The sequence below is a fragment of the Protopterus annectens genome, chromosome 1.part0 (genome assembly GCF_019279795.1).
Source record: "Protopterus annectens isolate FY-2018-M chromosome 1.part0, PAN1.0, whole genome shotgun sequence".
In the NCBI taxonomy this organism is placed as follows: Eukaryota; Metazoa; Chordata; order Ceratodontiformes; family Protopteridae; genus Protopterus; species Protopterus annectens.
Window position 1 is genome coordinate 617,307,986 of NC_056725.1, and position 27,807 is coordinate 617,335,792.

At 46.1% G+C, this 27,807-nt stretch overlaps 1 protein-coding gene across 3 annotated transcripts in view; it reads left to right on the forward strand.

Moving 5' to 3' along the window:
- Positions 1-27,807, forward strand: part of UBR2 (ubiquitin protein ligase E3 component n-recognin 2) — a 5,196,118-nt gene that overhangs the window by 263,188 nt on the left and 4,905,123 nt on the right. The window lies entirely within an intron of this gene.

A 27,807-nucleotide genomic window follows, 5' to 3' on the forward strand; every position in this document is an offset into this window, starting at 1 on the left:
TGGTTTGTTCATGCACTGGCAGTGCCAGTCAAGGTAGGCGAAAAATAGAGGCATCACACTTGTTTGCTGTTCCTTGGGAGGATGGTCATAGAGCTCGTCTTGAGGCATGTCTCTTGTTATTAAATCCTGTCTCGAGACAAGATGATCATAGAGCTCATCTTGGGGCACATCTCCCATTATTAAATCTTGTCTCGAGACCGGAGACCAATCCAGAACCATTCATTCAAAATGGGGACAGACCTACCTTTGAGGAGCTACATCAGCTGCATGATTGTGACATCCCACCTCACTGTGATTGTATGCCCCACCCTCTAGGTGCTTTTAAGGTATGCAGGGGGAAGGCTAGCGTACAAAGAAAAAAAAAATCAAAAGGTGTTTAAAAGAAAAAAAGGCTTACTTTCTTGGCTTAAGTTGTTCTACAGCACATTTGCCACTAGTCATGCTTATTTTCAAACTGAATGGTTTCTGGCAGTCACTTAGGAAAGAAAATCTAAAATAATATTTTGTGTTAGAACAAGGTACATAGAACTTGACTCTTTGTAAGCAAATAGATTACAGAGGAGACTGGGAGACACTGACTAGCAGTGAAGGTGAGAAGGCAGCTGAACAAAGGATTGTTTTTAACACCTTTATTAAATTTTCTCATTTTTATCCTGCAACATGAGTTAACATGTAATCTGAAGTTGGTCTTCAACCTGTGGATTACCGGATCTGGCACAGATCCGACTCTGCCGCATATCCAGCATCTGATCCAAGCTCCAAGCACCTCCCCTAGCCATAATGCCCCTGTCTCCTTCCTCCCTTCAGATCCTTTGCCACGCTTCATGTCCACATCGCGATCCATGCTCTAGACTACAGTTTTAGAGTAAGTGACTTTTTTGACTATCTTTTTCTACCTCCCCTTGCGCTCTGTGTTGGTTTAAAAAAAAAAAAAAAGCCTCTTTTCTTCTAACCTTGTGGGTGTGTGTGTGGTCTCTTTGTGCGTGTCTCTGTTTTGGGCCTATTGGTTGGGAGTATTGTTGAAACCCTCAAGCCAGGCTTCCGAAAATGCAGTGTGTGTGGCCACAAGCTCTCTCCAGCTGATGGCCGCACTCTGTGCATTGAATGTTTTGGGGCTACTCACTTAGAGACCTCCTGTTCCGTCTGTGCCAGGTTTAATCCCCAGGCACTGATGGACAGGAGGAATAAGTTCATTTTGAAGGGCTTTCTTCCACCTCCTACCACCAGGGCCCCGGCCTCTTCTGCCCCGGCTTCTGTCTTTGCCCTGGCCTCTGAGACTCGGCCTCCCACCAAGAAGTCCGGGGATGGAGACAAATCTTCTAAATCCAAGGACAGGGCCAGGAAGCAATCCCCACATCGCTTGCCCTCCGTGGACCCTCCAGCTAAAGTAAGGTTGGCTCAGAGGATGGAGTTCCCCTGGTTCCGTTCCCCCTCTGTTTTTTCCAGAGCCAGAAGAACAACTGACCCGGTCGTCAGACCAGGCTTACCCTCACCACCTCTCTAGGCTGGTGTTGGTGGTCTCATCTTGCTGCTTCATCCTCAGTCTTACTGAAGCGGAGATGGATAGGATGATGCAAAAGTTAATACGCACTTGGATACAGATGGGAGTCTTGCCTGCCCACACCCCCTCCAGAGCGGGGGGGGCGGCATGCAGTTTGCATTCATCCCCATTACTCCTTCTCTGATCCGACCTCCAATTTCAGAACCCTTGGATCTGAGGACACTCAGTATCATGGGTGTCAGCTCCAATGGTACCTTGTACCTCAGCACCGGCCATGGCCTTGAGCAAGTCGGATCCATGCAGGTCTTGGAGCAGTAGCCCCAGCGCGAGATCCAAGGGGATGGTGTCAGCTCCAAGTTTTTCAGAGCAGTCTCTTCCCCTTGGAATCTCTGTGCCTGGAGGCTTGGTTCTGGCTTCCCCGTTGGGTCAGAGGGTTATGCTTCCTTCCATTGTCCCTTCTCAGAGGTCTGTTCCCCTTCAGCCTTCCTGTTGGAGAGGGCCTCTCGATCCCATCTAGACCCCTGACGATCTCGTCTTCAGAGTCTGCCTCGGCTCCCTTTGTATTTGAGGTAGACCCAGCCATTCTGCCAGCTCAGGGACAGCTTGCTGTCTCTTTGCCCCAGGGTGCTCCCACTTGGGAGCAGCGAGATGTTGGCAAGTCCTCCAAAGAAACCCCCCACTGAGGAGGTTTGTTGCAAACTTACATGCAGAAGGAGGCAGTTCGACTCCCCACTGGAGTCTCTCACTGAAGTCACCAATTTGGAGGAAGAGGAAGGTTCCTCCCCGGTCACCCCTCTGAGGATGTCGCCGTTGGAGACATCATGAAAATCCTTTGCCAGCATGGGGGTGGGGGGGGGGGGGTCTGCCCAAAAACCTAACCTGGATGAATTGTTGTTCTTGGAGGCATTTGGCGCAGGACCCTCTACTTCCTGGGTGCCCTCTCCCACGAATCCTTTGGTGGATCTTATTACATATTGGGCGTGGAAGGACCTGGACATGGTGGAGCCCATTCCCAAATGCCCAGACAAAATTTTGAGTGCCCCTACAGACAGCATCCATTGGACCATCTGATCGGCTGATGCCATGGTGGTGGCAGCTGCCACTAAGAAGGAGCTTTCTCAGGAGAGCTCTATGGTTCATCCTCTTGACTGAGAGTCCAGGACGAAGGACCATTTTGGGAAGGGGGTGTCGCTTCACGTTTTCTCTGCATGTGCTGAATTATTTGGCACACGTGATTAGGCTGCAACGAGACCTAGTCAAGGAGATCACTGAATCTACTCCTGGGTCCATGTTGGCGGAGGACAAGAAAATGTTCTCTCGAATGGCCACCCTGACATCTGTCACTAACACCTCTGTGTCTCCTCTCCCATGCAACCGAGGGAGCTGCTAGAAGTGCTGGTACAGGCGTTGCCATCATGCGCCACACTTGCCTCCGGCTCTGCGCCTTTTCGGAACCCTTTATGGTGTCTCTTACGAATGCCATGTATGAAGGTTCCACCCTTTTTTGGGAAGTCTGTATGTGACACCTTAGTTCAGAGAGAGGATGGGAAAACTCTGTCTGCTGTTGGGATATGCTTTTCAGTACCTCAGTGAACCTTCTCTAGGAATCGGTGAGGGGCCAAGAAGATGTGGTTTCAGAAATGTCAGAGCTATTCCCAGGACTCGCCTTCCCTGAGGAGCAAAGGGGGATTTGATAGATGCCGTCTTAGAGGCAGATGGGGTCCGAGGAATCAGGGAGCTCAAGATCCTTTCTCGGAGAGACCTGCACAGCAACCCTTAAGGGTTGCCTGGCTTTTAATTTCTGGAGGCAGTCGAGGGCCTCCTCTCACTACAATCAACGGCCTGGAAGTCCATCACGGAAGATCATTGGGTGTTGCAAATTATAGCCAGAGGCTATTCAATCGCCTTTCTCAAGCCATCTCCACCACCCAGACACCTTCCGGACATTCCACCCATGTAAAGGGAGGATGCAGCACTGGAAATTGCAAAGCTGCTAGAAAAACAAGTCATCCAACCCGTCCCCTCGGACCAGTCCAGATTTGGCATTTATTCCAAGTACTTTTTGGTGCCAAAGAAGTTGGGACACTTAAGATCCATTCTGGATCTTTCAGTCTTGAACCTGTCAGTGTCAAAGATGAAATTCCGGTTGGTCACCCTACAATCTATCCTGCCCTTCCTGCAGGAGAGTGATTGGATGTACTCAGTTGACCTTCAAGATGCTTACTACCACATCAGAATGGACAGACGCTCTCAGAGGTTTCTCTGCTTCCGGCTGGGAACCAGTCATTACCAGCTCAGAGCGCTCCCCTTTGGTCTCACCACAACCCCCCAGGTGTTCACCAAAGTGATGGCAGTGGTAGTGTCTCACTTGAGACTCCAGCGTATACAGGTCTTCTTATACCTGTACAGCTGGGTCCTCGCTGCCCCTTCCAGGCATCAGCTCTCTCAAGTGAGGAATTCCTTTCTTCTCTTAGCCCAGCTGTTGGGCATTACCATCAATCTCGGCAAGTTGTCACTGGCCCCGGTTCAAGTATTAGATTTCATTGAGGCTCGATTGGACACTGTTCAAACCAAAGTCTTTCTTACTTCGGAGAGAATACAGTCTCTGAAGCTACATGCCCTTTATATTCTTCAAGCCCAGTCACCGACAGTGGAAATGGTATTAAGGGCATTGGGGTCCATGGCGGCCATGATCAGTCTTTTACCCATGAGTAGTTGTCACGTGGGTTCTGCAGTGGACCCTCGCGGTTCAGTGGTCCATGCTAGATCTCCCATTGTCACACCCCATTCGAGTCTCTCGGGTGTGCAGGGATACTCTTCTGTGGTGGATTCATTCTCCAGAGCTTGTTCGGGGTTCACTCTTTTCTTCTGCCTTCCCCCTTGGCCACAATGACCACAGATGCCTCCCTGCTAGGGTGGGGGGCACTGCTCGGGAAGGATGGTCCAAGGCACGTGGTCCCCGTACGAGACCAGTTTGCATATCAACATCCTGGAGATGGGGGTGGTGCTTCTAAGGTTGCAGGTTGTCGATGTCCATCTTCCTCCAGCGACGATTGCTATCCAGACAAATATGTCCTTGGTCTGGTACATCGACAAGCAGGGGGGAACCAGGACTTATACCCTGTCATGAAGCCACGAGAGTGTAGGAGTGGGCGATCTCCACAGGCCGTTTTGTGGTGGTAATGCACATTCCAGGGAGGTCCAACATTCTAGTGGACAGGCTCAGCAGGTCTATTCTTTTGCGTTACACGTAGTCTCTGAATCCTTCAGTAGCAAAACAGAGCTTTCTCAAGTGGGGTCAGCCATGCTGCAATCACTTCGCCGCCTCTTACAGCATGAAATTTAGTGAGTTTTTGGCTCTGAACCCCCACCCCCCCACCCCCCCCACCCCCACCGGGGAAAGCTCCCAGAGACACTCGTGATTCATGCTTGGCCCCTCAGTCTTCTGTATGCTTATCCTCCTCTTTCCTTAATACCAAAATTCTTTCAGAAAGCTCGCAGGCTGGGGAGCTTAGTTATCCTCATTGCCCCATTCTGGCCTCGCCACGTCTGGTTTCCCTCTCTTTGGTCTCACCTGGTGGCTCCACCATAGACGTTGGATCCAACTCAGGATCTTATTCCTCATCCTTCAGAGATTTCCCCATCCAGACCTGGACAGTCTGAAGCTGACTGCTTGGCTGCTCCAGTTCCCAAGATAGGCAGGACTCCTGGGTTATCTTCACCTGTCAAAAGGATCCTGGTGGTGGCTCATAAGTCTTCCACCAGAAGAGTGTACTCTAGTAAATGGAGATGTTTTTTATTCTGGGCTTTGCAGCATGCCCTAGGTCCTTTCATGACTCCGATTTTTGCAGCTTTGGAATTTTTGGCAGGGTCTTTCAGCAAGGTGCCAGTTCTTCAACGGTCAAGGTCCAATTAGCAGCAATTTCTAATTTTCATGTAGGTGATAACATGGCTTCCTTAGCATCTTCTAATCTTTGCAAAGCCTTCTTAAAAGGCACTTTTCTTCTTTGGCCCCTGGTGAAGGATCCTGTGCCACCATGGGATCTATTGTTAGTTCTTCAAGCTCTAGTTTCATCACTCTTTGAAAAATGAAAGACAAACCAAAATCCACGCAAACAGTAAAAGATACATTTCAGGTCCAACCTCCCAGGTTCAGCAGCACTTTCCCGTCTAAGCTCTGGTCCTTTCCTGCACTTAGTAGACAGGCACAAGGTACGCCCTGTAGGGACAGACCTCCAGGCCTTTATCCCAGGGAGAGCAGAGAACCAAACAGTGGACCTTCTCTGCCCCAAAGGCAGGGAGTTCTAAGCCATCCTTCTATGGCAAAACCTCCCAATGTCTCCCTCTCCCCCCTCTGCCCTCATTTCAGTCACCAAAAGCTAGGAGGAAGGCTGTCCCTGTGCAGAGAAAATTGGCTTTTTGTAACCAAAGACCCAATGGGTTTTAAAGATCATTTTTCAGGGATACAAATTCTCTTTCAGCAAACTCCCAATTCCAAGAGGGTACCCCGACTTACCACCAAATCAATGGACAGAGGCATTGAAACAAGTCCAAACTCTCATATCCCTGGGGGCAGAAGAATCTGTTCCTGCAAACCAAACAGGCAAAGGCTTTTATTCCGGACTATTCCTTGTTTCCAGAAAAGAGGGCACTTGGTGTCCCATCCTGGATCTATCAATTCTGAACACCTCCCTCGTGGTCCCCAAATTCAAAATGCTAACTTTGCAACAACTGCTGCCTATGCTGACAAAAATGCCTGGTTAGTGACCCTAGACCTAAAAGATGCCTACCTCCACATTCCCATAAGGGAATCCTGCAGGAAATTCCTGTGCTTCAAGGCAGGCTGACAACACTTTCAGTTCTCTGCACTACCCATTGGCATATCTACTGCACCCAGGGCATTCACCAAATGCTTAGCCCCAGCCATAGCATTTTGCAGACAGAGAAGTGTTCAGATTTACCCTTATCTGGATGACTGCCTCATTCAGGCAGAGTGCAAAGAAAAGCTGCTACAGGACCTCCTCTTTGTCAGAACCATCATAACCACCACAATGAAAATAAATCAAAGCAGACTGCCACCAGGAGGATAATTTTCCTGGGAGCACTGCTGGGCACAGTATCCCAAATGGCCTTTTTATCCCCAGAAAAGCAGAGCCTCCTGCCACTCTACTTTACCCAGCTGGCTTCCAGAAGTCACCTCACAGCGAGGAAGTTCTGGCAAGCCTTGGGGTACATGGCATCTTGCATCCTTCTTATTCCTCTGGCCAGGCTTCACATGAGGTAACTTCAGTGGTATCTAAAGAACCTTTGGTGTCAGCACTCTCAGCCTCTAGAGACCTCTCTCCCTCTGATCCCCTGTATAAGGGCAGAGTTTTTCTGGTGGGCAAGGGCCTGTGCCAAGAACAAAGGTCTCCCCTTCATCCTCCGCCCTACCGGCCAGACCATCACCACCGATGCCTCAAACATTGCTTGGGGCACTCACCTAGCAGGAAGGTGCACCCAAGGCCTTTGGGAGGCCCAGCACCTTCCCTTACACATCAACCAGAAGGAAATGATGGCAGTACAAAAGGCTCTGATATCCTTCAAATCCCATCTCAGGCCAGGGGTCCTCCTTATCAAAACAGACAACACCACTATAATGTGGTATATACACAAAGGGAGGGACCCAATCTTTCCCTCTGTGCAGGCCAGCCATGAACCTCTGGCTGACATCCTCCTCCATGGGATTGCACCTAATAGCCCAATTACCTACCAGGGATCAACAACTCCCTGGCAGACCACTTAAGCAGAAACTTGCAGAACCCCCATGAATGGCATCTCCACAGGAAAATCTTTTCGCAAATCACTCAGGAGTGGGGAACTCCAGAGGTGGATCTCTTTACTTCTACCACCAGTTGGAAAAATTCTGTACCAGGGAGCATCACCACCTAGCATGGAAGGTGGATGCCTTGACATTCCCCTGGAATTCCCTCTTTGTGTATGCATTCCCTCCTCTGCCTCTTATTCTCAAAGTGCAGGTCAAGATAATTGAGGAGAGGCCAAAGGTCATCCTCATTGCTTCAGATTGGCCCAGGCAGCATTGGTATCCATAACTGTGCAGCCTGACATCACAGCCTCCCAGAGAGATGTTCATCGTGTTTCACTGTTAGTCATTACTCTTGGGTTGTCCTGCTGGCAGGCTACCCGCAGTCGGCTGGAATTCCAAAGTCTAGGTCCGGCGTCGGTTGCTGTCGCTTCTTCCCTGACGTCAGTGCACCAGGGGTATAAAAGATGCAGCCGACACCATTTTCTTCAGTCTTTCTTGCCGCGCGGTGCCCGAAGCAAAAGCAGTTCGCAAGTGCCAGTCGTCCGACTCCTGAGATTTTCAAATCTGAATTTCAGAACCAAAGTCTTCATTAAAGCTAAGTACCCCATTGGGGAAACTTTTTTTCTTGCTCCACACCGATGTCAGAAAAAGTTAACAGTTGTATTTCTTGTGGGAAGCAAATACGTCATAAGGATTTTCACTCTTACTGTATTCTTTGCCTAGGCCCCGATCACAAAGTTGCTAGCTGTCGGTTTTGTGCTAGATTCAACCAAGCTCTATCAAGCTTCTGTTCGATTTTGCATTTCATTACTTTGGCTGAAGATTTAATTATATAATGCCGACGAAACAGCGGACAACCGGAGTTTACAAAAAATGCAGGGATAAGGATAGGCATCCGAGGTCCAAAACCGATGATGAAGCCTCTTCTAGGCCAGTCGCCGGTTCGCCAGTTCTCAGTGAGGTGCTTTCGCAGCCCCTGGCGCCCGCTACCTCAGAGCCACAGGCTGCCACCAACTCCCATGTGGAGCCGACTGGGTCTCTGGAAACTCAAGGTATTGGACACTCTGAAATCAATCCCTCAGATGGGTCCGGAGCCGCTGAGCAGGCATCGGCTTCTGAGGGTGTCTTCAGACCTGCACAACTATATATTAAGCCATCCTCAGCTTCAAAGACAAAGACTAAACCAGTTCTAAAGACAAAGAAGCAAGTACAGCATTCTCCTATTCGGACTTCCATGCCTAAAAAAAACAGATGCTCAAAATGGCCGAAGACCTAATTACTTTGATCAGGGGCTCCCATCCCCCTCCTGATAAGAGGCCTGGGCAAGAGACAGAGTATGATTCTTCTGATCAGCTATCTATTTCCTCTGATTCCTCTTCTGAACAGGATTACTGCATGCTTCCCTATGAGGATTCTGATGCTGAAGAATCCATTCCTTCAGCCTCTCCTCCTGAGGACTATTCTTTTGGAGAAACATTGCATACTATGAGGGAGTATTTCCACTGGGAGAACCAAGAATATTCTGAGTCTAAGAAAAGGCTCAGAGACTTCCCGCTTCTTCCTCAGCATAGACCCCCTTGCCATTCCACCTGTTCTAGACATTGTAGATGATGTATTTTCAGAGTCAGGCCTGTCCCCTGACTCTTTACCCCCCTGCACCTGCTAAGCCAGACATATACTACAGGGTCCCGGATTCTCATAAATTCCTATATAAAAATCCCGCTGTTGACCCAGAGACTATTTCTCAGGGTCCCAAGGGGGTTAAGGCTTCCACTGCAAAAAACCCTGTCCCCTCTGATGGGGATTCTAGGGCTCTAGACAGATGGGGGGAAAAAGTATACACTTCTGCCACCCTGGCTGTAAGGGCTTTAAATTGTCCGTTTCATATGCTTAAATATCAGCAATATTTAATGTCACTACTTAAACAGAAAATGTTGACAAATACTGAGTGTTCAGAGAAGAAGGAATTGCAGGATTTATTGCATGCAACTGAACAAGTGGGAAAGCATAATTTGCAATGTGGTTATGATTCACTGGAGGCCTCATGCAGGGCCGCTGTTACAGGTTCTGTTATTAGAAGGCATGCTTGGTTAAAGGAACACAATCTGCCTGATCATATTAAAGCAAAATTATTAGATGCACCATTATAGCATGATACTTTGTTTGGTACTAAAGCAGAAGAAGTGTTGAAAAAAATGGAGGATAAAGCAAAATCAATGCAGACAGTCAAGGATTTCTTACAGGTACAGCCACCTAGGTTTAGCAGGAACTGGCCTTCTAAAAATTGGTCCTTTCCAGTTTCAGACAGACCACAAAGAGGCAGATACAGGCGTCCCAGAGGCAGATTTCAGCCCCAAGGCTCATACAGGCCTAAGCAATGGGGTGCTCCTACCTCCAAAAGCGGAGAAGACAAATCACAGCCTTACAGGAAACAGTCCCAATGACTTTCCTCTACCAGTTCCAAGCAGATGTTCATCGTGTTACCCTGCTGCAGTCATCACACTTGGGTTATCCTGTTGTCAGGCGGTCCCGCATTCGGCCGGATTTCCAAAGTCTTGGTCCGACGTTGGTTGCTGTCACCTCATCCCTGACGTCAGTGCGCCAGGGGTACATATATTGCAACCGACGCCATTATCTTCAGTCTTTCTTGCTGCGTGGTGCGCGAAGCAGAAGCAGTTCGCAAGTGCCGGTCGGCCAACTCCTGAGATTTTCGAATTCGAATTTCAGACCGAAGTCTTCTATAAAGCTAAGTACCCCGTTGGGGAAACTTTTCTTGCCACAGACCGATGTGAGAAAAAGTTAACAATTGTATTTCTTGTGGGAAGCAACTACCTCACAAGGATTTTCATTCTTATTGCATACCTTGCCTAGGCCCTGATCACGACGTCACTTCTTGTCGTTTTTGTGCTAGATTTAATAAACGTACTATTAAAAGACGATTTGATTTCGCACAACACTTCTTTGGCAGAAAATTTAATTATAACATGCTGTCGGAGCTTCCGACTACCGGCGTGCACAAAAATCGCAGGGATAAGGATATACAGCCCAGGCCTAAGCCCGATTCCGAGGCCTCGGTTGATCCGGTCTCCAGTTCTACGGTTATCAGTGAGGCTCCGACGCAGCCTCTGACTACTGCAATTCAGGAACCAGAGACCGCTACGGATATTTTGATGGAATGTACTAGGCCGATGCAACCTTTTACTTCAGGCCCTACCGACGATTTACCTTCCAAGGACGTCGGTACTTCTGAAATGCCATCGCCTTCTGAAGGCGTTTTCAGACTGACTCTTACAGTCAAAACATTTTCCAAATCGAAGACTCCTTCCAAATCGAAAAAGGCTTCTCTTCAGTCTCCTGTTCAAGGCCCTATGCCTAAGAAACAGATGCTCAAGATGGCTGAAGATTTGATTTCTCTTATCAGGGGTTCACAGCCTCCTCCTGACAAAAGGCCTAGACAAGAGGAAGAATCTGTTTCCTCTGAACAACTGTCTATTTCTTCTGATTCCTCTGAGGACCAAGACTATTCCTTCTCTCCTTATGAAGATTCTGATGCTGAGGACTCTATTTCCTCAGCTTCCCCTCCAGAAGATTACTCTTTTGGGGAAACTTTACACACTATGAGGGAACATTTTCACTGGGAAGGTCAGGATTACTCTGATTCCAAGAAAAGGCTCAGAGACTTTCTTTTACTCCCCCAACACAGACCTCTAGCCATCCTTCCTGTTTTGGACATTGTGGATGATGTCTATTTAGAATCCAGTTTTAACCCTGACTCTGCCTCTTGCCCCAGCCAAACCTGACAGATACTACAGAGTACCTGATTCCCACAAATTTCTTTACAAAAGCCCAGTAGCTGACCCAGAGACTATCTCCCAGGGTCCCAAGGGGGCTAAGGCTTCCATGGCTAAAAATCCAGTACCTTCTGAAAGGGATTCAAGAGCACTAGACAGATGGGGGAAAAAGGTTTACACCTCAGCCACTTTAGCTATGAGAGCTCTAGACTGTCAATGTCATATGCTTAAGTATCAGCAATTTTTGATCTCTCAGTTAAAACAAAAGATAACTACCCTCCCTCAACAATTTGAATTGAAAGAAGTACAGGATTTGTTGCACGCCACCGAGCAGGTGGGCAAACGCACCTTACAATGTGGGTTTGATTCTTTGGAGGCCTCCTGCAGAGCAGCTGTCACTGGTTCAGTTATACGTAGGCATGCCTGGTTAAAGGAACAAAGTCTGCCTGATCATGTTAAAGCAAAACTACTAGATGCTCCCTTACAGCAGGATGTTCTTTTTGGTATTAAAGCAGAAGAAGTTTTAAAGAAAATGGAAGATGAGGCAAAATCAATGCAGACAGTCAAAGATTTCCTACGGGTACAACCCCCTCGCTTCAGCAGAAACTGGCCAACAAAAAATTGGTCCTTTCCAGCCACTGACAGGCCTCAGAGGGGTAAGTACAGGCGCCCAAGGGGCAGAGGACAATCACAAGCTCAGTATAAACCTCGCCAATGGGGCACTCCAACCCAGAAGGGAGGAGAAGACGGGTCTTAATCCACCAGAAGGCAAACTCAATGACTTACACCTCAGCTGGCCAAACAAAGCTCTTTTGTCAGCCCCCCTGGGGGGAAAACTAGCACTATTTGCAGACAACTGGCACATGGTCACAAAGGACAAATGGGTCCTAGACATAATTTTACGAGGATACAGATTCCACTTTCACACCTTGCCAAGAAAAAGAGGAATGCCAAGCCTGCCACAAAATCAAAGGGCAGAGGCGCAAAAACAAATTACAGCTCTCATGGCCATGAGAACCATTCAAAGGGTACCAACTCAAGAGCAAGGCCAAGGATTTTACTCAAGGCTCTTCCTAGTACCCAGAAAAGAAAATGCTTGGAGACCAATTCTGGACCTTTCAGTTCTAAACACTTATTTACAAGTTCCCAAATTCAAGATGCTAACACTACAGCAGCTACTTCCCATGTTGGTCAAGGAAGCATGGCTGGTACCGTTGGACCTCAAGGAGGCATACCTGCATATCCCTATCAGACATAGTTGCAGAAGATACCTCCGCTTCATTGCAGGTTCGACTCATTATCAATTCTCTGCACTGCCCTTTGGCTTATCTACTGCGCCCAGAGTATTCACAAAATGCCTGGCACCAGTAATTGCATACTGCAGACAAAGAGGAATTCAAATATATCCATACCTGGACGACTGCCTCATCCAAGCAGAAAGAAAAGACATTCTCTTACAACATCTGACTTTTGTGAAGCATCTACTAAATTGTCTGGGGTACACAGTAAACGAAAAGAAGTCAAAACTAGTACCCTCACAAAAAATGACATTCCTGGGTGCCAGCTTGGACACAATGGCCCAGAAGGCTCATCTTACACCAGACAAGCAATTACAGCTGATTCAATATTTCAAGACAATGGCAACAAAGACCCAATTAACTGCAAGAAAAATTCTGCAGGCTTTGGGCTTCATGGCATCTTGCATTCTGATAATACCATTTGCAAAAATGCATATGAGGAAATTACAATGGTACCTAAAAAGCGTATGGTCTCAACACATCCACAGCTTGGACACAGTGATATCTCTCATTCCCTGCCTTCAACAGGAATTTCTATGGTGGGCACAGGCATGTCACCTCAACAAGGGTCAGCCTTTCACCTTGCCCCCACCCAGGCAAACTATCACAACAGATGCTTCAGACTATGCCTGGGGGGGCACACATGGCAGGGCAATGCATTCAAGGCCTATGGACTGCAGAACAAAGAAAACTGCACATAAACCAAAAAGAGATGCTAGCTGTACAGAAAGCTCTGACAGCCTTCAAGATCTACTACAACCTGGACAACTGGCAAAGACGGACAACACCACAGTAATGTGGTACATAAACAAACAAGGGGGCTCACATTCCTACCCTCTTTGCAGGCAGGCAATAATCTTATGGAGCACAGCTCTGGCCTACCAAGTCCAGTTACAAGCTCACTTCCTGCCAGGACAGAAAAACACATTGGCAGACGACCTAAGCAGAAACATCAAAGATCCCCACGAGTGGAAGCTAGACACACAAATATTTGCAATGATAACTCAAAGATGGGGCCTACCAAATATAGACCTGTTTGCCAGTCCTCAAAACTACCAGCTGAAAAAATTTTGTACAAGGACATTCCACCATCAAGCTCGGAAAGTGGATGCTCTCTCCTTCAGTTTGAAAAACCTGACAGCATCTGCCTTTCCTCCATTACCTCTTCTCACAAAGGTTCTTTTGAAGGTCATAAAGGAGAAACCTCGAATGAGTCTCATAGCCCCAGTCTGGCCATGCCAGCACTGGTACCCGCTATTGAAGAATATGTCTCACAGTCCACCATGGATATTGCCTCAAATACCTCATTTGCTCACGTAGCAAGACAAACGGATTCTACACAGCCAGATCAAAACCTTAAACCTGGCTGCATGGCAAATCAATTAAACAGCCAACCAGCTCCTCTTTCACAAGCAGTGCTGGATGTTATTCTAGAAGCCAGGAGGCCAAGCACCAGGAAGGCTTACTCGGACAAATGGAAAAGTTTTTCTGCTTGGAACAAGCTAAGGGCCAAGATACAACTCAGCCTCATATGCCTCACATTCTGCAGTATTTAGCTGAGATGTTACATAAAGGACTTTCCTTCTCCTCAATTAAAATCCATGCTTCAGCTATTTCAGCTCACTACGACACAAATCCACCTTTATTTTCAAACCCACTCCTAAGACAGTTCCTCAGAGGGGCAAAAAACATTAGACCACCTAGAAGAGCTCCTACTCCAACATGGGACCTCAACTTTGTTCTGGAAAAACTAACTTTACCTCCCTTTGAACCAGCTTTTTCTGCAGACCTTCCGTTCCTATCATGGAAGACTGCCCTGCTACTGGCAATAACTTCTGCTAGGAGAGTTTCAGAATTATAGGCTCTTATGGCAGTGGAACCTTTCCTCATTTTTCATCAAGACAGAGTTTCTCTACGAACTAATCCTTCCTTCATGCCAAAGGTGGTTTCCAGTGTAGCTTTAAATCAAACCATCCATCTACCCACTTTCTTCCCCAATCCACAGAACAAAGGTGAGAGACTCATGCATTCCTTGGACATTCACAGGCAGCTTCGATATTACTTGGATAAAACTAAGGCTTTCAGAAAAACTGACCAGCTCTTTGTTTCCTATGCTACAGCTTCTCAAGGGAGGCCCATATCCAAGCAAACCATTTCCAAATGGATAGGCCATTGCATACGATTCTGCTATACCCATCATGGGAAACCAGTTCCGCCTACCATTAGATCCCACTCTACCAGGGCTACAGCTACCTCTACAGCCTTTCTCAGGGGGGTTCCTACCAAGGAAATTTTAGAAGCTGCAACTTGGAGTTCTGTACACACCTTCACCAAACACCATCACTTACCTCTTTATTCTAAGTCCAGGGCAGGCTTCGCCACTGCAGTCCTGCAGGGCCTCATTGCCTCCGCTAACCCTTTATAATGCCTCCACCCTACCTTAGCTTTGGGACTCAGCCCAAGTGTGATGACTGCAGCAGGGTAACACGATGAACATAGTACAGTTTTGTACCTACCATAAATGTAGATGTTATTGTGTTCACCCTGCTGCAGTCCAGGTTACCCTCCCTCCAACGCCTTTGATCTACTGGCTAAATCTTTGCTATGCCTTACTGATGTATTTGCTTATAGCTGAAGGGTTTTTATATTTGTACAGTGTTCTCACCTTTTGGTACTAATTTGGATCACCTCTTTGGGGGCACCTGACATCTGGGGCAAGAAAAACTGAAGATAATGGCGTTGGTTGCAATATATGTACCCCTGGAGCACTGATGTCAGGGATGAGGCGACAGCAACCGACGTCGGACCAAGACTTTGGAAATCCGGCCGACTGCGGGACCGCCTGACGACAAGATAACCCAAGTGTAATGACTGCAGGCGGGGTGGACACTCGAACATCTACATTTATGGTAGGTACTAAAACTGCACTTTTTCTTTTGACAGTCCCCTTAGGGGGAAAACTAGCACTTTTTTCATCAAATTGGCAAATGGTTACCCAAGACAAATGGGTTCTGAACATAGTGTCCCAAGGCTACAGGTTCAGTTTTCACACTCTTCCACGGTCAAAGGGCATGCCAGACTTGCCACACAATCAATGGGCAGAGGCACAAAAACAAATTACAGCCCTCCTGGACATGAAGCATTCAACAAGTACCAGAGCAAGAGCAGGGTCAAGGATTTTACTCCAGACTTTTTCTAGTACCCAGGAAGGACAAAACCTGGAGACCAATTCTGGACCTGTCTATACTAAATAAGTTTTTGGTAGTTCCAAAATTCAAGATGTTGACTCTTCAGCAGCTACTGCCCATGCTGGGCAAGAGGGCTTGGCTAGTAACTTTGGACCTAAAAGAGGCATACCTGCATGTCCCTATCAGATAGTCTTGCAGAAGATACCTCAGATTCATAGCTGGCTCAATGCATTACCAATTCTCTGCACTGCCCTTTGGCTTATCTACTGCGCCCAGGGTCTTTACAAAATGCCTGGCACCAGTAATTGCGTTTTGCAGACAAAAAGAAATTCAAATATATTCTTACTTGGACGACTGTCTAATTCAAGCAGAGAACAAAGACACTCTTCTAAAGCATCTGGCGTTTGTAAAAATATTACTAATTGGCCTAGGGTACACCGTAAACGAAAAGAAATCAAAACTAGTGCCCTCTCAAGAGATAATATTCCTGGGTGCAAGCTTAAATACAACTGCCCAGATGGCTTATCTCATGCCAGACAAGCAAAAACAACTGACTACTTACTTCAGATTGGCAACAAAAGCCCACTTATCTGCAAGGCAAATCCTGCAGGCCTTGGGTTTCATGGCATCCTGCATCGTACTAATTCTATATGCCAGACTGCATATGAGGAAACTACAATGGTATCTGAAAAGTGTTTGGACTCAGCATTGCCACAGCCTGGTGACAGTAATTGCACTCCTTCCCTGCCTACAACAGGAGTTCCGATGGTGGGCAGAAGCCTGCCACCACAACAAGGGTCTGCCATTCAGTTTACCCACAGCCAGACGGACACTGACAACAGATGCATCAGATTATGCCTGGGGGGCCCATATGGCAGGAAAATGTATTCAGGGCACATGGCCTGCAAACCAGATGCATCTTCACATCAATCAAAAAGAGATGCTAGCTGTTCAAAATGCCCTGACAGCTTTCAAGGACCTGCTTCATCCAGGACAATTACTGATAAAGACAGACAACACTACGGTCATGTGGTACATAAACAGGCAGGGAGGTACTCATTCCTACCCCCTCTGCAGACAAGCAATGACCTTATGGGACCCAGCATTGGCTTTTCAAGTTCACCTGCAATTACAATTCCTGCCAGGAAAAACAAATAGTCTGGCAGACGAACTAAGCAGAAACCTCATGGATCCCCACGAATGGAAACTGGATCCACAAGTGTTCAGCATGATAATAAGGAAATGGGGTTGCCCAGACATAGATCTATTTGCCTCCCCTCACAACTGTCAATTGCAGAGATCTTGCACAAGGATTTACCACAAACAAGCATGGAAAGTGGACACCATATCATTCAGCTGGAAAAATCTAATGGTATATGCTGTTCCCCCACTACCTCTCCTCCCCAGAGTACTCCTAAAGGTCAGACAAGAGAAGCCAAAAATGATTCTGATTGCACCATACTGGCCACGCCAGCGCTGGCACCCAATCCTAAAAAGCTTGTCTCAAGGTCCAGCATGGATATTGCCTCAAACTTCTCACTTGCTGACCCAACAAAACAATCAGATCCTGCACAGCCAACTCAGGACCTTAAATCTGGCAGCATGGCGGATAATGTAGCCATTCTGAACACTCCTCTTTCAAAAGCTGTTATGGATGTTATCTTGGAGGTCAGGAGGCCCAGTACCAGAAAATCTTATGCAGAAAAATGGAGGAGATTCTGTGCTTGGAACCAGGAACAGGGCATTGACACGTCTGTACCAAACATTCCTCAGATTTTGCAATACCTGACTTTGATGCTGAACAAAGGCCTTTCTTTCTCATCAATTAAGATTCATGCCTCTGCCATTTCTGCACATTACAATACGGAACCACCTATCTTCTCTCATCCTTTAATAAGACAGTACCTCAGAGGGGCCCAAAACATTAGGCCTCCAAGGAGAGCACCAATTCCGGCCTGGGACCTCAATTTTGTTATGGAAAAACTCACACTGCCTCCTTTCAAGCAAGCATCAACAGCGGATATTAAATTCTTATCCTGGAAAACAGCTCTGCTCCCAGCCATTACCTCTGCAAGGCGAGTCCCGAGTTACAAGCACTCATGGCTGTGGAACCTTTCATCATTTTCCATGCAGACAGGGTTTCTCTGAGGACAAACCCTACATTTATGCCTAAGGTGGTGTCCAGTGTGGCCCTTCATCAAACCATTCACTTGCCTACCTTTTACCCAAATCCACAGAACAAGGGTGAGAAAATTCTGCATTCTTTAGACATACACAGGCAGTTACGTTTCTACTTGGACAGAACTAAAGCTTTCAGAAAGACTGAGCAACTTTTAGTGTCATATGCTGCAGGATCACAGGGAAAGGCCATCTCAAAACAGACTATTTCTAAATGGATAGGCCATTGCATCCGTTTCTGCTATTCTCAACATGTCAAATCAGTGCCTAAGGGCATTAGGCCTCATTCTACCAGAGCAGCAGCCGCTTCAGCAGCCTTTCTCAGGGGAGTACCAACCAAAGAAATCTTAGAGGCTGCAACTTGGAGTTCAGTGCACACCTTTACAAAGCACTACCACTTGCCTCTCTACTTGAAGTCCAGGGCAGGTTCACCACTGCAGTTCTGCAGGGCCTCATAGCCTCTCCTAATCCTATTTAGCCCAGCCACCCTTCCTCAGCTTTGGGATTCAACCCAAGAGTAATGACTGCAACAGTGAAACATGATGAACATAGTACAGTTGTGTACCTAACATAAATGTAGATGTTCGAGTGTATTCACTGTTGCAGTCCAGATTACCCACCCTCCATCCCCCTTCTCCTTGCTGGGACTTATCTTCACTTCTCTATCCTATACAACCTTGTTGGTGTATTTGCTTGTAGATGAAGGAAATGTTATTTTTGTGTGTGCATTTCTTATTGATATATTTTTCAGCCTACCTATTTGGGGCACCTGACATCTGGGCAAGAAAAACTGAAGAAAATGGCGTCAGCTGCATCTTTTATACCCCTGGTGTACTGACGTCAGGGAAGAAGTGACAGCAACCAACGCCAGACCTAGACTTTGGAATTCTGGCCGACTGCGGGTAGCCTGCTAGCAGGATAACCCAAGAGTAATGACTGCAACAGTGAATACACTTTTCCCCACATCTCAGACCTCTTGACTTGGATGGGGGGGGGGGGGTTGTGTGTGTGTGTGTTGCTACTGGACTTCCAGACTCTGAAGCTGACAGCATGGCTTATACTCTAAAAGCAAACAAGGGGCCCCTGTTAAGTAAGCAGGTCCTAGACATTATCACAGAAGGCCCAGCACCAGAAAATCTTACGCAGGAAAATGGAAAAAAAATTCTGCTCCTGGAACCAGTCCAGAGGGGGGCAATTCTTCACATCCCTCTTATCGTGGACTATCTAACAGAGTTACTAAATAGTGGCATCTTTTTATCTTCTATTAAAATCAATGCATCAGCCATTTCAGCTCATTTCAACACAGATCCGCCCCTGTTCTCGCATCCTTGTATTAAACAGTTCCTCAGAGGGGCTTTGAATATTAGACCTTCCCAGAAGGCAACCCACACCAGCCTGGAACCTGAATTATGTTTTGGAAAAACTAGCCTTGACACCCTTTGAACCTGCTGCTTCAGCAGAAGTAAAATACCTTTCCTGGAAGACTAATTTCCTGCTAGCTGTCACCTCAGCCAGAAGAGTTTCAGAACTTCAGGCATTGATGGCCATTGAGCCCTTCATCATTTTCCATGCAGACAGGGTCTCCCTGAGGACTAACCCCTCCTTTATGCCCAAGGTGGTATCTAATGTGACTCTCAACCAGGCCATACATCTACCCACCTTCTTCCCTAACCCTCAAAACAAGGGGGAAAATTCTGCACTCACTAGATGTGCACAGACAGCTCAAATACTACCTAGACCATAGTAAAGCCTTCAGGAAAACAGACAAACTGCTGTTCAGCATTGCCCTAGGGGCAGAGGGGAAGCCCATCTCCAAATGGATATCACACTGCATCCATTTCTGCTACAGATTTCATGGGAAACCACCCCCTAAGTCTATTCGTACCCATTCCACTAGGGCAGCCTCTACATCCACAGCATTCCTGAGAGGAGTCCCTACCGGGAACATCTTGGAAGCTGCCACCTGGACCTCTGTCCATATCTTTACTAAGCATTATCACCTACCTCTTTTCTCTAAGGCTAGGGCAGGGTTTTCCAATGCAGTTCTGCAGGGCATGCTGACCCAGGCCTAGGTCTATTACTAGTCCTACCACCCCTATCCTTTGCTTTGGGAATCCTCCCACAAGTGATGACTGCAGCAGTGAAACACAAAGAACATAGTACAGTTGTGTACACTTACCATAAATGTAGATCTTCGAGTGTATGCACTGTTGCAGCCCTGGTTCCCTTCCCCCTTATGTCCTCTTTTCTTAGGGAGACATAAGCTTCTTATGGTGGCTTTTTGCCACCAGGTCACCCTTACCATATTTCCTGGGGCTTCTGACTGGTTAGGGCAAGAAAAACTGATGTAATGGCGTCAGCTGCCTTGCTTTATAGCACTGACGACCTGACATCAGTCAACAAGCGACAGCAGCCGACACAGAAAAACATTGACTCTGGTATTCAGGCCGGCCGAGGGCTAACCACAGCAGGCATAACCCACAGGTGATGACTGCAGCAGTGAATACACCCGAACATCTACATTTATGGTAAGTGTACACAACTGTACTTTCCCTAGAAGGTGACTTCCCAAGAGGGAAGACATGGGACTGTGCCCTGATGACATGGTTGAACCTAGTCATACCAGAATAGAAGTTGTGTACCTAGAATAAGGATAGATATGGATGAGAAAGACCATCTTCCTGGTCTGCTCCATGCCCTCTTGCTGTCATGGCCTTGAGGTAATTTTTTAAAACTGCTTTTGTACAGCATGGCTGAGATCTGTAGAGGAAGGCATTTTTATAGAACATTATAGGTAAAGGAAGAGGATTAGGAATAGGAAAATTTCAGATTCTGTGTTACCTTAACAGCATTAGTCCTGTTAATGAAATGGGCTTGGTCATCAGAATTGGCTATGGTAAGTACTTAACTTTCGCATTAGGAAGCTTAAGTAATATATATGAAAAGTGAGAAAATATGGTGCTGAAAACTGATCATTGAGGAACTCCTGTGGGTAGGTTTCCAAAATGATTATTTCCAGCACACTGTACTGACTGTTCATGATTAGCTTGATAATTATGGAAATTATGGAACTACTTAAGAAGACCTTTTCCATATGCACCCCCCCCCCCCCATTTTGTGGAGGAATGAGCAGTTCAGAGTTTTAAATGCCCTTTGTAGTGCTATAAGCACAACAGTTTTAATGTTAATTTTTTCATGATTTTATATCATTGGTGGGACAGAAGTGTAGTTTAGAATGCTGTAGCAGTTGTTGGAGTCCATGTTGGGCATGAGTTAGCATACCAGCTGTGATTACTAGTTTCATATACACTTTCTGTAGAATTTATTCTGTTGGGATTGCATTTGAGTTTAGTCTGAAGTCCCCAGCATCTGGTGGACAGGCTACTTTGGACAAACCAATAACAACTGGATGCTTGGAGGAACCATGGTTGCAGAGGTAAGTAGTTACAGATTAATGATGCAGGCCAAAGATTCATGTTTTGTTTGAAGCTGCCATTCTTGAAAAATGAATGGATGGATATCTCTAAGGATAACCTTGTTTGGCCTTTAATACACACATTTTGTCTGACTTCTTCACACAAAATTGCTTTCTTGAGTGTCTCCTGGACATCTCTGTTCAGGGAGCTTATCTTCCAAAGGAAAAACATTTATCTATTCGTGAGGTTTTTGCACCCAAGCCCAACCATCTCATCAAGGGACTTCCTCTAGATTCTGGATCTCATGACATTTAGGATACTCTGGATTCCTCTTGCAAGACTCCATACAAGGAAAAAAAAACAGTGGTATCTGAAATATTTATGGTCCCAGTATCAACATCCCTTGACATTTCAGATTCCATTTTTGAGATTAGTAAAAGTAAGATTTTGTGGTGGAGACGCCAGATTTCTGAGTCCAGGTCTCCCATTTCCCATTTGTGCTCCAGCACAGTCAGTCATAACAGACACCTTAGGCTTTGCTTGGGTATCAGTGTCTGTGGAGTAAGAGTGGATGGTCTTTGGAATAAAAAAGATGGAAACACACAGACTTAAAAAGAGATGTTAGCTCTTACAGTTGCTGTCCCTGGGACCTCTACAAGTGTTTGCAGACAGTGCCACAGTGGCTTGGTATGTAAGCAGGGCAAAGCCAGATTTTTACCCTCTGGGCAGACTAGCCATGACAGCCTGGGGTATAGTTTTTCAGTATAGTTTCACTCTCCGTGCATGTTGCATACCGTCCGAGCAAAATATGTGGCAAGTAAGCTGACCAGGACCAGGATAGACCTTCAGGAATGGAAACTAAATCTGGGGACTTCCAAGAATTTATGTAACTGTGGAGAACACCCCAAATAGATATTTTTGGATCCACTCACAACAATCAGTTGGCAAAATTTTGCTCCAGAGTTCTGTGTAAGACTTCCTGAAAGTTGTATGCATTTTATTTTTTTTCTTTGGACATGAATGCCCCTGTATGCTTTTTTCCCCTATCCACCAATGTCCAGGATCTCCAGTATCATCCTGAAGATTCAGGACTTCCAAAAATCATTGTGGTGACTCCCTTCTGACTTAAGCAACAGTGACTCTTTTTTCCTTTGAAAATGGCTAGGGACAATTGCCACATTCTTCCTTCAAGATTGGACTTACTCTCACAGGACAAGGGGGTGTTTGATGCATCCTGATCCTGAATAACTAGACGCCAAACAACTGCAGCTGACTGCTTGGATAATCAAATCTTTATACCTTTTAGAAACCCTTGTTCTGAGGACTTGCAACAGATATTAAAGACTAAAATAAGCAAGATAGGAGCACTTCAGGCAAACGGCAAATATTCACTAAAAACACAGAAGCTGGCTGAAGAGGTAACACTTTTTAATAGTTAAAATTAAATAAGAAATGCAATAGTAACAGTGCTTCTTCAGATCTCAAATTCATCAGACCAAGTAGGTATATATACACTAAGTAACCAATCAGTGTTTTAACTATCTTAATTTAAACACAGGTTTTAAAGGCACAAAGTAATTTAACCCTTTTTCCTTATATGCAGCAAGTCTGCAAATCCATTTTGTCTGTAACCTCTCTGTCAGAACTTTAAAGCCTGTTATGGAAGGGGCGGGATACAGTTTTAAATTCATGGTTATTGTGAAGTTACTTGTCACAGATAGAGGGGGAGATGTTAAAGTTCAGACAGGGAAGTTGAAGACAAACTGGTTTCTCAGACTTGCTGCACATAATGAAAAAGGGTTAAATGATTTTGTGCCTTTAAAACCTGTGCTTGTTAAAACATTGATTGGTTACTTAATGTGAATATACAACTTCATCTGAGGAAGCACTGTTACTAGTGCGAAAGCGCTCATCTTTTGACGCATATTTTTTATTTTATTTTAACGATTGAAGTGTTACCTCTTCAGCCAGCTTCTGTGGTTTTAATGAGGTAATAATGGAAGCAAGAAAAACCTACTACTGTAAAGTCATATCCTATTGCAAATGGAAAGGTTTTCTAGTTGGTGCCAAGAAGGGAACCAGCACCCATTGAGGGCTAGTGTTTGGCTAGTTCTACATTATTTGTGGCCCGTCTTGCTCATCCAGTCAAGGTTCAAGTGTCAGGCATTTCAGCATGTCTTGATCCTCCTCTTTCACTGCAGTCTTGTGTGAAAATGTTTTTGAAAGGGGTGTTGCATAAGAAGGCTCTTGGGAAACGGGTGGCTTCTCCTCTATCTTTTTTTTATATTCAAAAAACTATCTTGTGCTCCATTTGAACTAGCTCATCAGCCTGGCTTGAAGTACTTGACTTGACTTGAAAAACAGTATTGTAAATTCTTCTGACACCTACCATAAGAGTATCTGAGTTGCAAGCTGTCATTGTGGTTCAACCGTATCATTTTTCACAAAGATAGTTTCCTTAAGAACTAATTTTTTATTTATGGCTAAAGTGGTGTCTGAATTTACCTTAAGCCAAGCTATCCATCTCACCGTTTTCTTTCCAGAACCTAAAAATAAAGAGTAAAATAGTCCACACTTTGGATGCACACAGACCCTGTCTGGTACTATTTTCACAGAGCAAAGTCTTTCAGAATGTCGGATTAGTTGTTCATTTCTTGTGAAGGTAAGAAAAGAATAGCCTGTGTCATTACATATTGTTACACCCAGCACAACAAAACACTTCCAGGCAGAGTCAAGGCTCATACTATCAGGGTTGTCGCTCATTTGTCTCTAACACATATGACAGAAAGGTTTGGGGTTTCATTTAGATGCTTTAATACATAGAAACACGTCAGGATGGATAGCAGCATCCTTAAGTACAAATAAACTTGTTAACAGACAGACCTTACATACATACATGCATGCTTACATCTCAACAGCTAACTACAAATGGCAGTCAGGTTTGCACGTGCTCAGTATTTATACACTTGTGCAAGCCCTTGGATAGCTTTTTAAATGTACATACACACACATTGATCTACGAGGGTCTTGACTTAGTCTGTAGCTTTTTGGAAAAGGTAGATTCTAGAAGCAGCAACTTGGCTCTCTGTGCACACATATAAGGCACTGTAAACTAGGTTTCTCCTCCAGGACTAGGGTAGGCTTTACTCATGCCATCCTTCAGGGGCTTGTGGACCCTTAATCTTCCTCCTTCTAGTCATATTAAGTTATGGTAATCTATCCACGTGGCTTAGGCTTCTGCAGCATTGATCCTTATGAAGAACATAATACAGTTGTTTGAACTTACCATAATGGTAGATGTTCAGATAGCGACTCCTTTCCTCCATCCCCTTTATGTGTGTTTATTTTTTATAGCAGGGTGTAGGCTTTTGTTATATTTCTAGCATTGTCCTCTCAGGGCTTTAAATGCCCCCCCCCCCCCCCCTGTCTGTTGGAATGAAAGCTCTGAAGGGCCTTGTGCCCAAACCTGACTTTTAGTCAGCTGTGCTCAAATTGACTGTTTGGGTGCATGGAAAGTTCTCTGAAAGCTGGCTAGCTGTTGCATCCTTAGCAGGTTATAACTCTTATAGCTTAGTCTGCTGCAGCAGTGGTCATTCTAATATCTACCATTATGGTAAGACCTGGTGTTATTATCTTCAGCCATTTGGTTTCTGATCCGACCTTTGCCACTTCTCAGACTTTGGATCCATAGCTCAAGCTCTTCCCTTTACCCACAATCCAATCCAAACACCCATTACCTCAGATCTTGTTTCCACTTCCAAAGATCAAATGTGGTTGACTTAGCTCAAGCTATTAAGTGACAATTTTTTGACTGTGATAACTCAACTTCCTTTTGCCTTTCTCTTTGCCTCCCATGTTAAAAAAGTGTTTTTCTGGATATGCCAAAGTTTAGTTGTTGGGTGCATTACAGTTTGTAGGCCTCGAGTCTTTTCCTCCTTTCTAGCTTCTCTCTCTACCCTTCTACTAAGTAGTAGTGTGTTTACCATTGTTGGTATTTCTTTCTCTAGTTTGAGATCATTGTTGCCATTGCTGGCATTGTGACTTTGCTTTCCCCTGTTTCCTTTTCCTGTGGTTGTTGCTAGTGTAGTGTAGGTAGTTATGTCTGACAGACCCACTGGGTTTAAGAAATGCTCCCCCCTGTGGTCATAAGATTCCCAATTCAGATGCCCATTTGGAATGCGTATACTGTCTTGGAGCCAGGCATTTGAATATGGAATGCGAGATTAGTGCAGGACTCAACTGTAGAGCATTGGTTAAATGCAGAAATAAGTTGGTGCTGTAAGGGTTGCTGCCTTCATCCTCCTCTTCAGTATCTGAAGTTCCCCCTCTGCCAAAAAGCTGGCGGAGAATTATAAAGGGGAAACAGAGGAGAAGATCATGGAAAAACCTAAGGAGTCAAGGAAGTGCTTCCACGACTGCTGTCCTTATTTTGCTCCAGGGTTGGCTCCACCTTCAAAAGTTGCCAAACCTTTGGATTTGATCATTTCCTTGGAATCTAGCTTTTTCTTCATCTAAGTCTCCTGTCCTAAAATGGACAAGGTTTTCACCAGGCCAATACACTTGAGGCTGCATTCCCCCTTTTTGCAGGACACACCATGCGGAGCTTGTAGACCTCCATCCAGCTCAGTCATCCTTTAGGTCTACCAGGAGCCTTTCTGAAGTTGATGTGGACAGAATGAAGAGAGAATTTCTCAGGACCCAAATTCATGTGGGAGTTATTCTGGGTCCATCTCCCATTGAACCAGAGAGCTTTGCACTGCCCCAAACAACATTGGTTACTCCGACTGTGATCCACCCCTTAGCTTTGAAAAGATTGGATCCGAGATTCCCAAGTTTGTCCATGTCCAATCCCAAGGCATGACCTCCGACCCTGACACTTTCTGATTCAGCTGGCTGCCAACTATCTGAAAGCTGGGGGGGATCTCAGAGTCATAGCTTTGGTGCTGGTTTTGGGACTAGAGGTTTGACTCCAACAATCTCGGAGCCCTCACTTCAGCATTAGGTAGCTCGGCTCTCACTTTTGCTTTGAGGCATGGCAGTGGGGATTCCCTGAGCTACCTTGGTCATGTGGGTTTGGCTCTTGCTAAGGTGATTTTGGGCTTTCCCATGGCTTTTGATGTAGTGGAGAGGGCTTTATCTGCTTCAGTGGATAGTGCATCCTTACCTCCTCAATTTCTCCCCTTCCTCAACTGATTATCCTGGGTACTGATTCTGCTCATTCTGCCCATTTGGGACCACTGAGCCATCCAAGCCTTGAGGCAGTCCTAATCCAAGACTCCCTGCAAACTTCCGAGTCTTCACTGATCATGCCCCCATGAAAGCTCCTCCGACGCGTGTGTACAAAAGGAGGCATATTGACTCCCCACAGGATTTCTTAACAGAAGACACAGACTTCAATGAAGAGGATGGGTTCCCAGATCACCCCTTGAGGATGTCTCATTAGGTAAGATTCTTGAGCTTTTGAGATGAAAAGGTGGTTGATTTTCCAAAGCCCCTTCCCAGGAGGAGTCATTTTTCCTTGAGCCTTTTGAAACTGGCCCAGCAATGCCAGGGTGGTCCCCCTGGCTGATAAAAAGGTAGGTCTGATTTCTCATCTGGCATGCAAGGATCCGGATGTGACAAAACCCATCCATAGGCAGCCAGACAAGTACCTAGTTACACCAAAAGACCCTGCACACTGGAGTAGGGGTCCCTTGGTTGATGCTGTGGTGTTTGCTCCAGCCACAAAAAAAAAGAACTAGCCAGGAAAATGTTTCTGCTCATCCCCCTAACAGGGAGTCAAGGACTTTGGACAGGTTTGGGAAGCAAATCTATGCTTTGGTTACAGTTACCCTCTGGTCACTGATTTATTTTGCACACATTAGAAGGTTTCAGAGGGACTTTACTAAGGACCTTTCCAAGTCCCCTTCTGGGTCCATTGCTGCAGTGGAGCAAAAGACTGCCTTCATAACCGGTCACCCTTTACTTCCTGTCAAAAGCCTCCATGCATCTGATTTCTCTTGCTACAAGAGGGTGTTTCCAGACCGGCTGGCTCAGGCATAACTGTGAGAAGGCATGCCTGGATGTCCCTTTGCGATTTTATGGTGCCTTTCAAGACTTTCTTCATCAATGCACCTTTTACTGGATCTGTGTTGTTTGGCCTCAAGGGTAAAGATGCCCTCTTCAGGAGTCGTCCAAATTGGAAAACCCTGACTGCCATAGGAGTAAGGCTTTCTATCCCTCAGGAAAATGTTTGTAGAAAGATGTGGTTCCAAAAATCACAAGGTTTTCCAAGGACTTGTGTGGTGATCTCCCTGTGGCAAGAGAGGTGGAGGGGGCAAATTTAGTGGCCGACAGTGACCACATGGCAGAGAAGGCCTTCAAAACCAAGGTTGCAGAGGTCTTTTTTTCTACAAGCCTATCAGCACTCCTGAAAGGCTGCCCAAATGCTGCACTCTGGCGTCAATGCTTAACTCTCGGCGTGTTGGCTATGGTGAGTTCAGATCCTGCGTCTCTGAGCCGGTGGCTCTAGTGCCAATGGCATCCTCTGTCTCCTCAGAGCTGGAGAAGTCCGCTTTTGAGATGGAGTGTGCTGTCCTGACCATCAGCTCCTACCAGAGGTACCGGCACTCCCCCCCTCCCCCCATAGC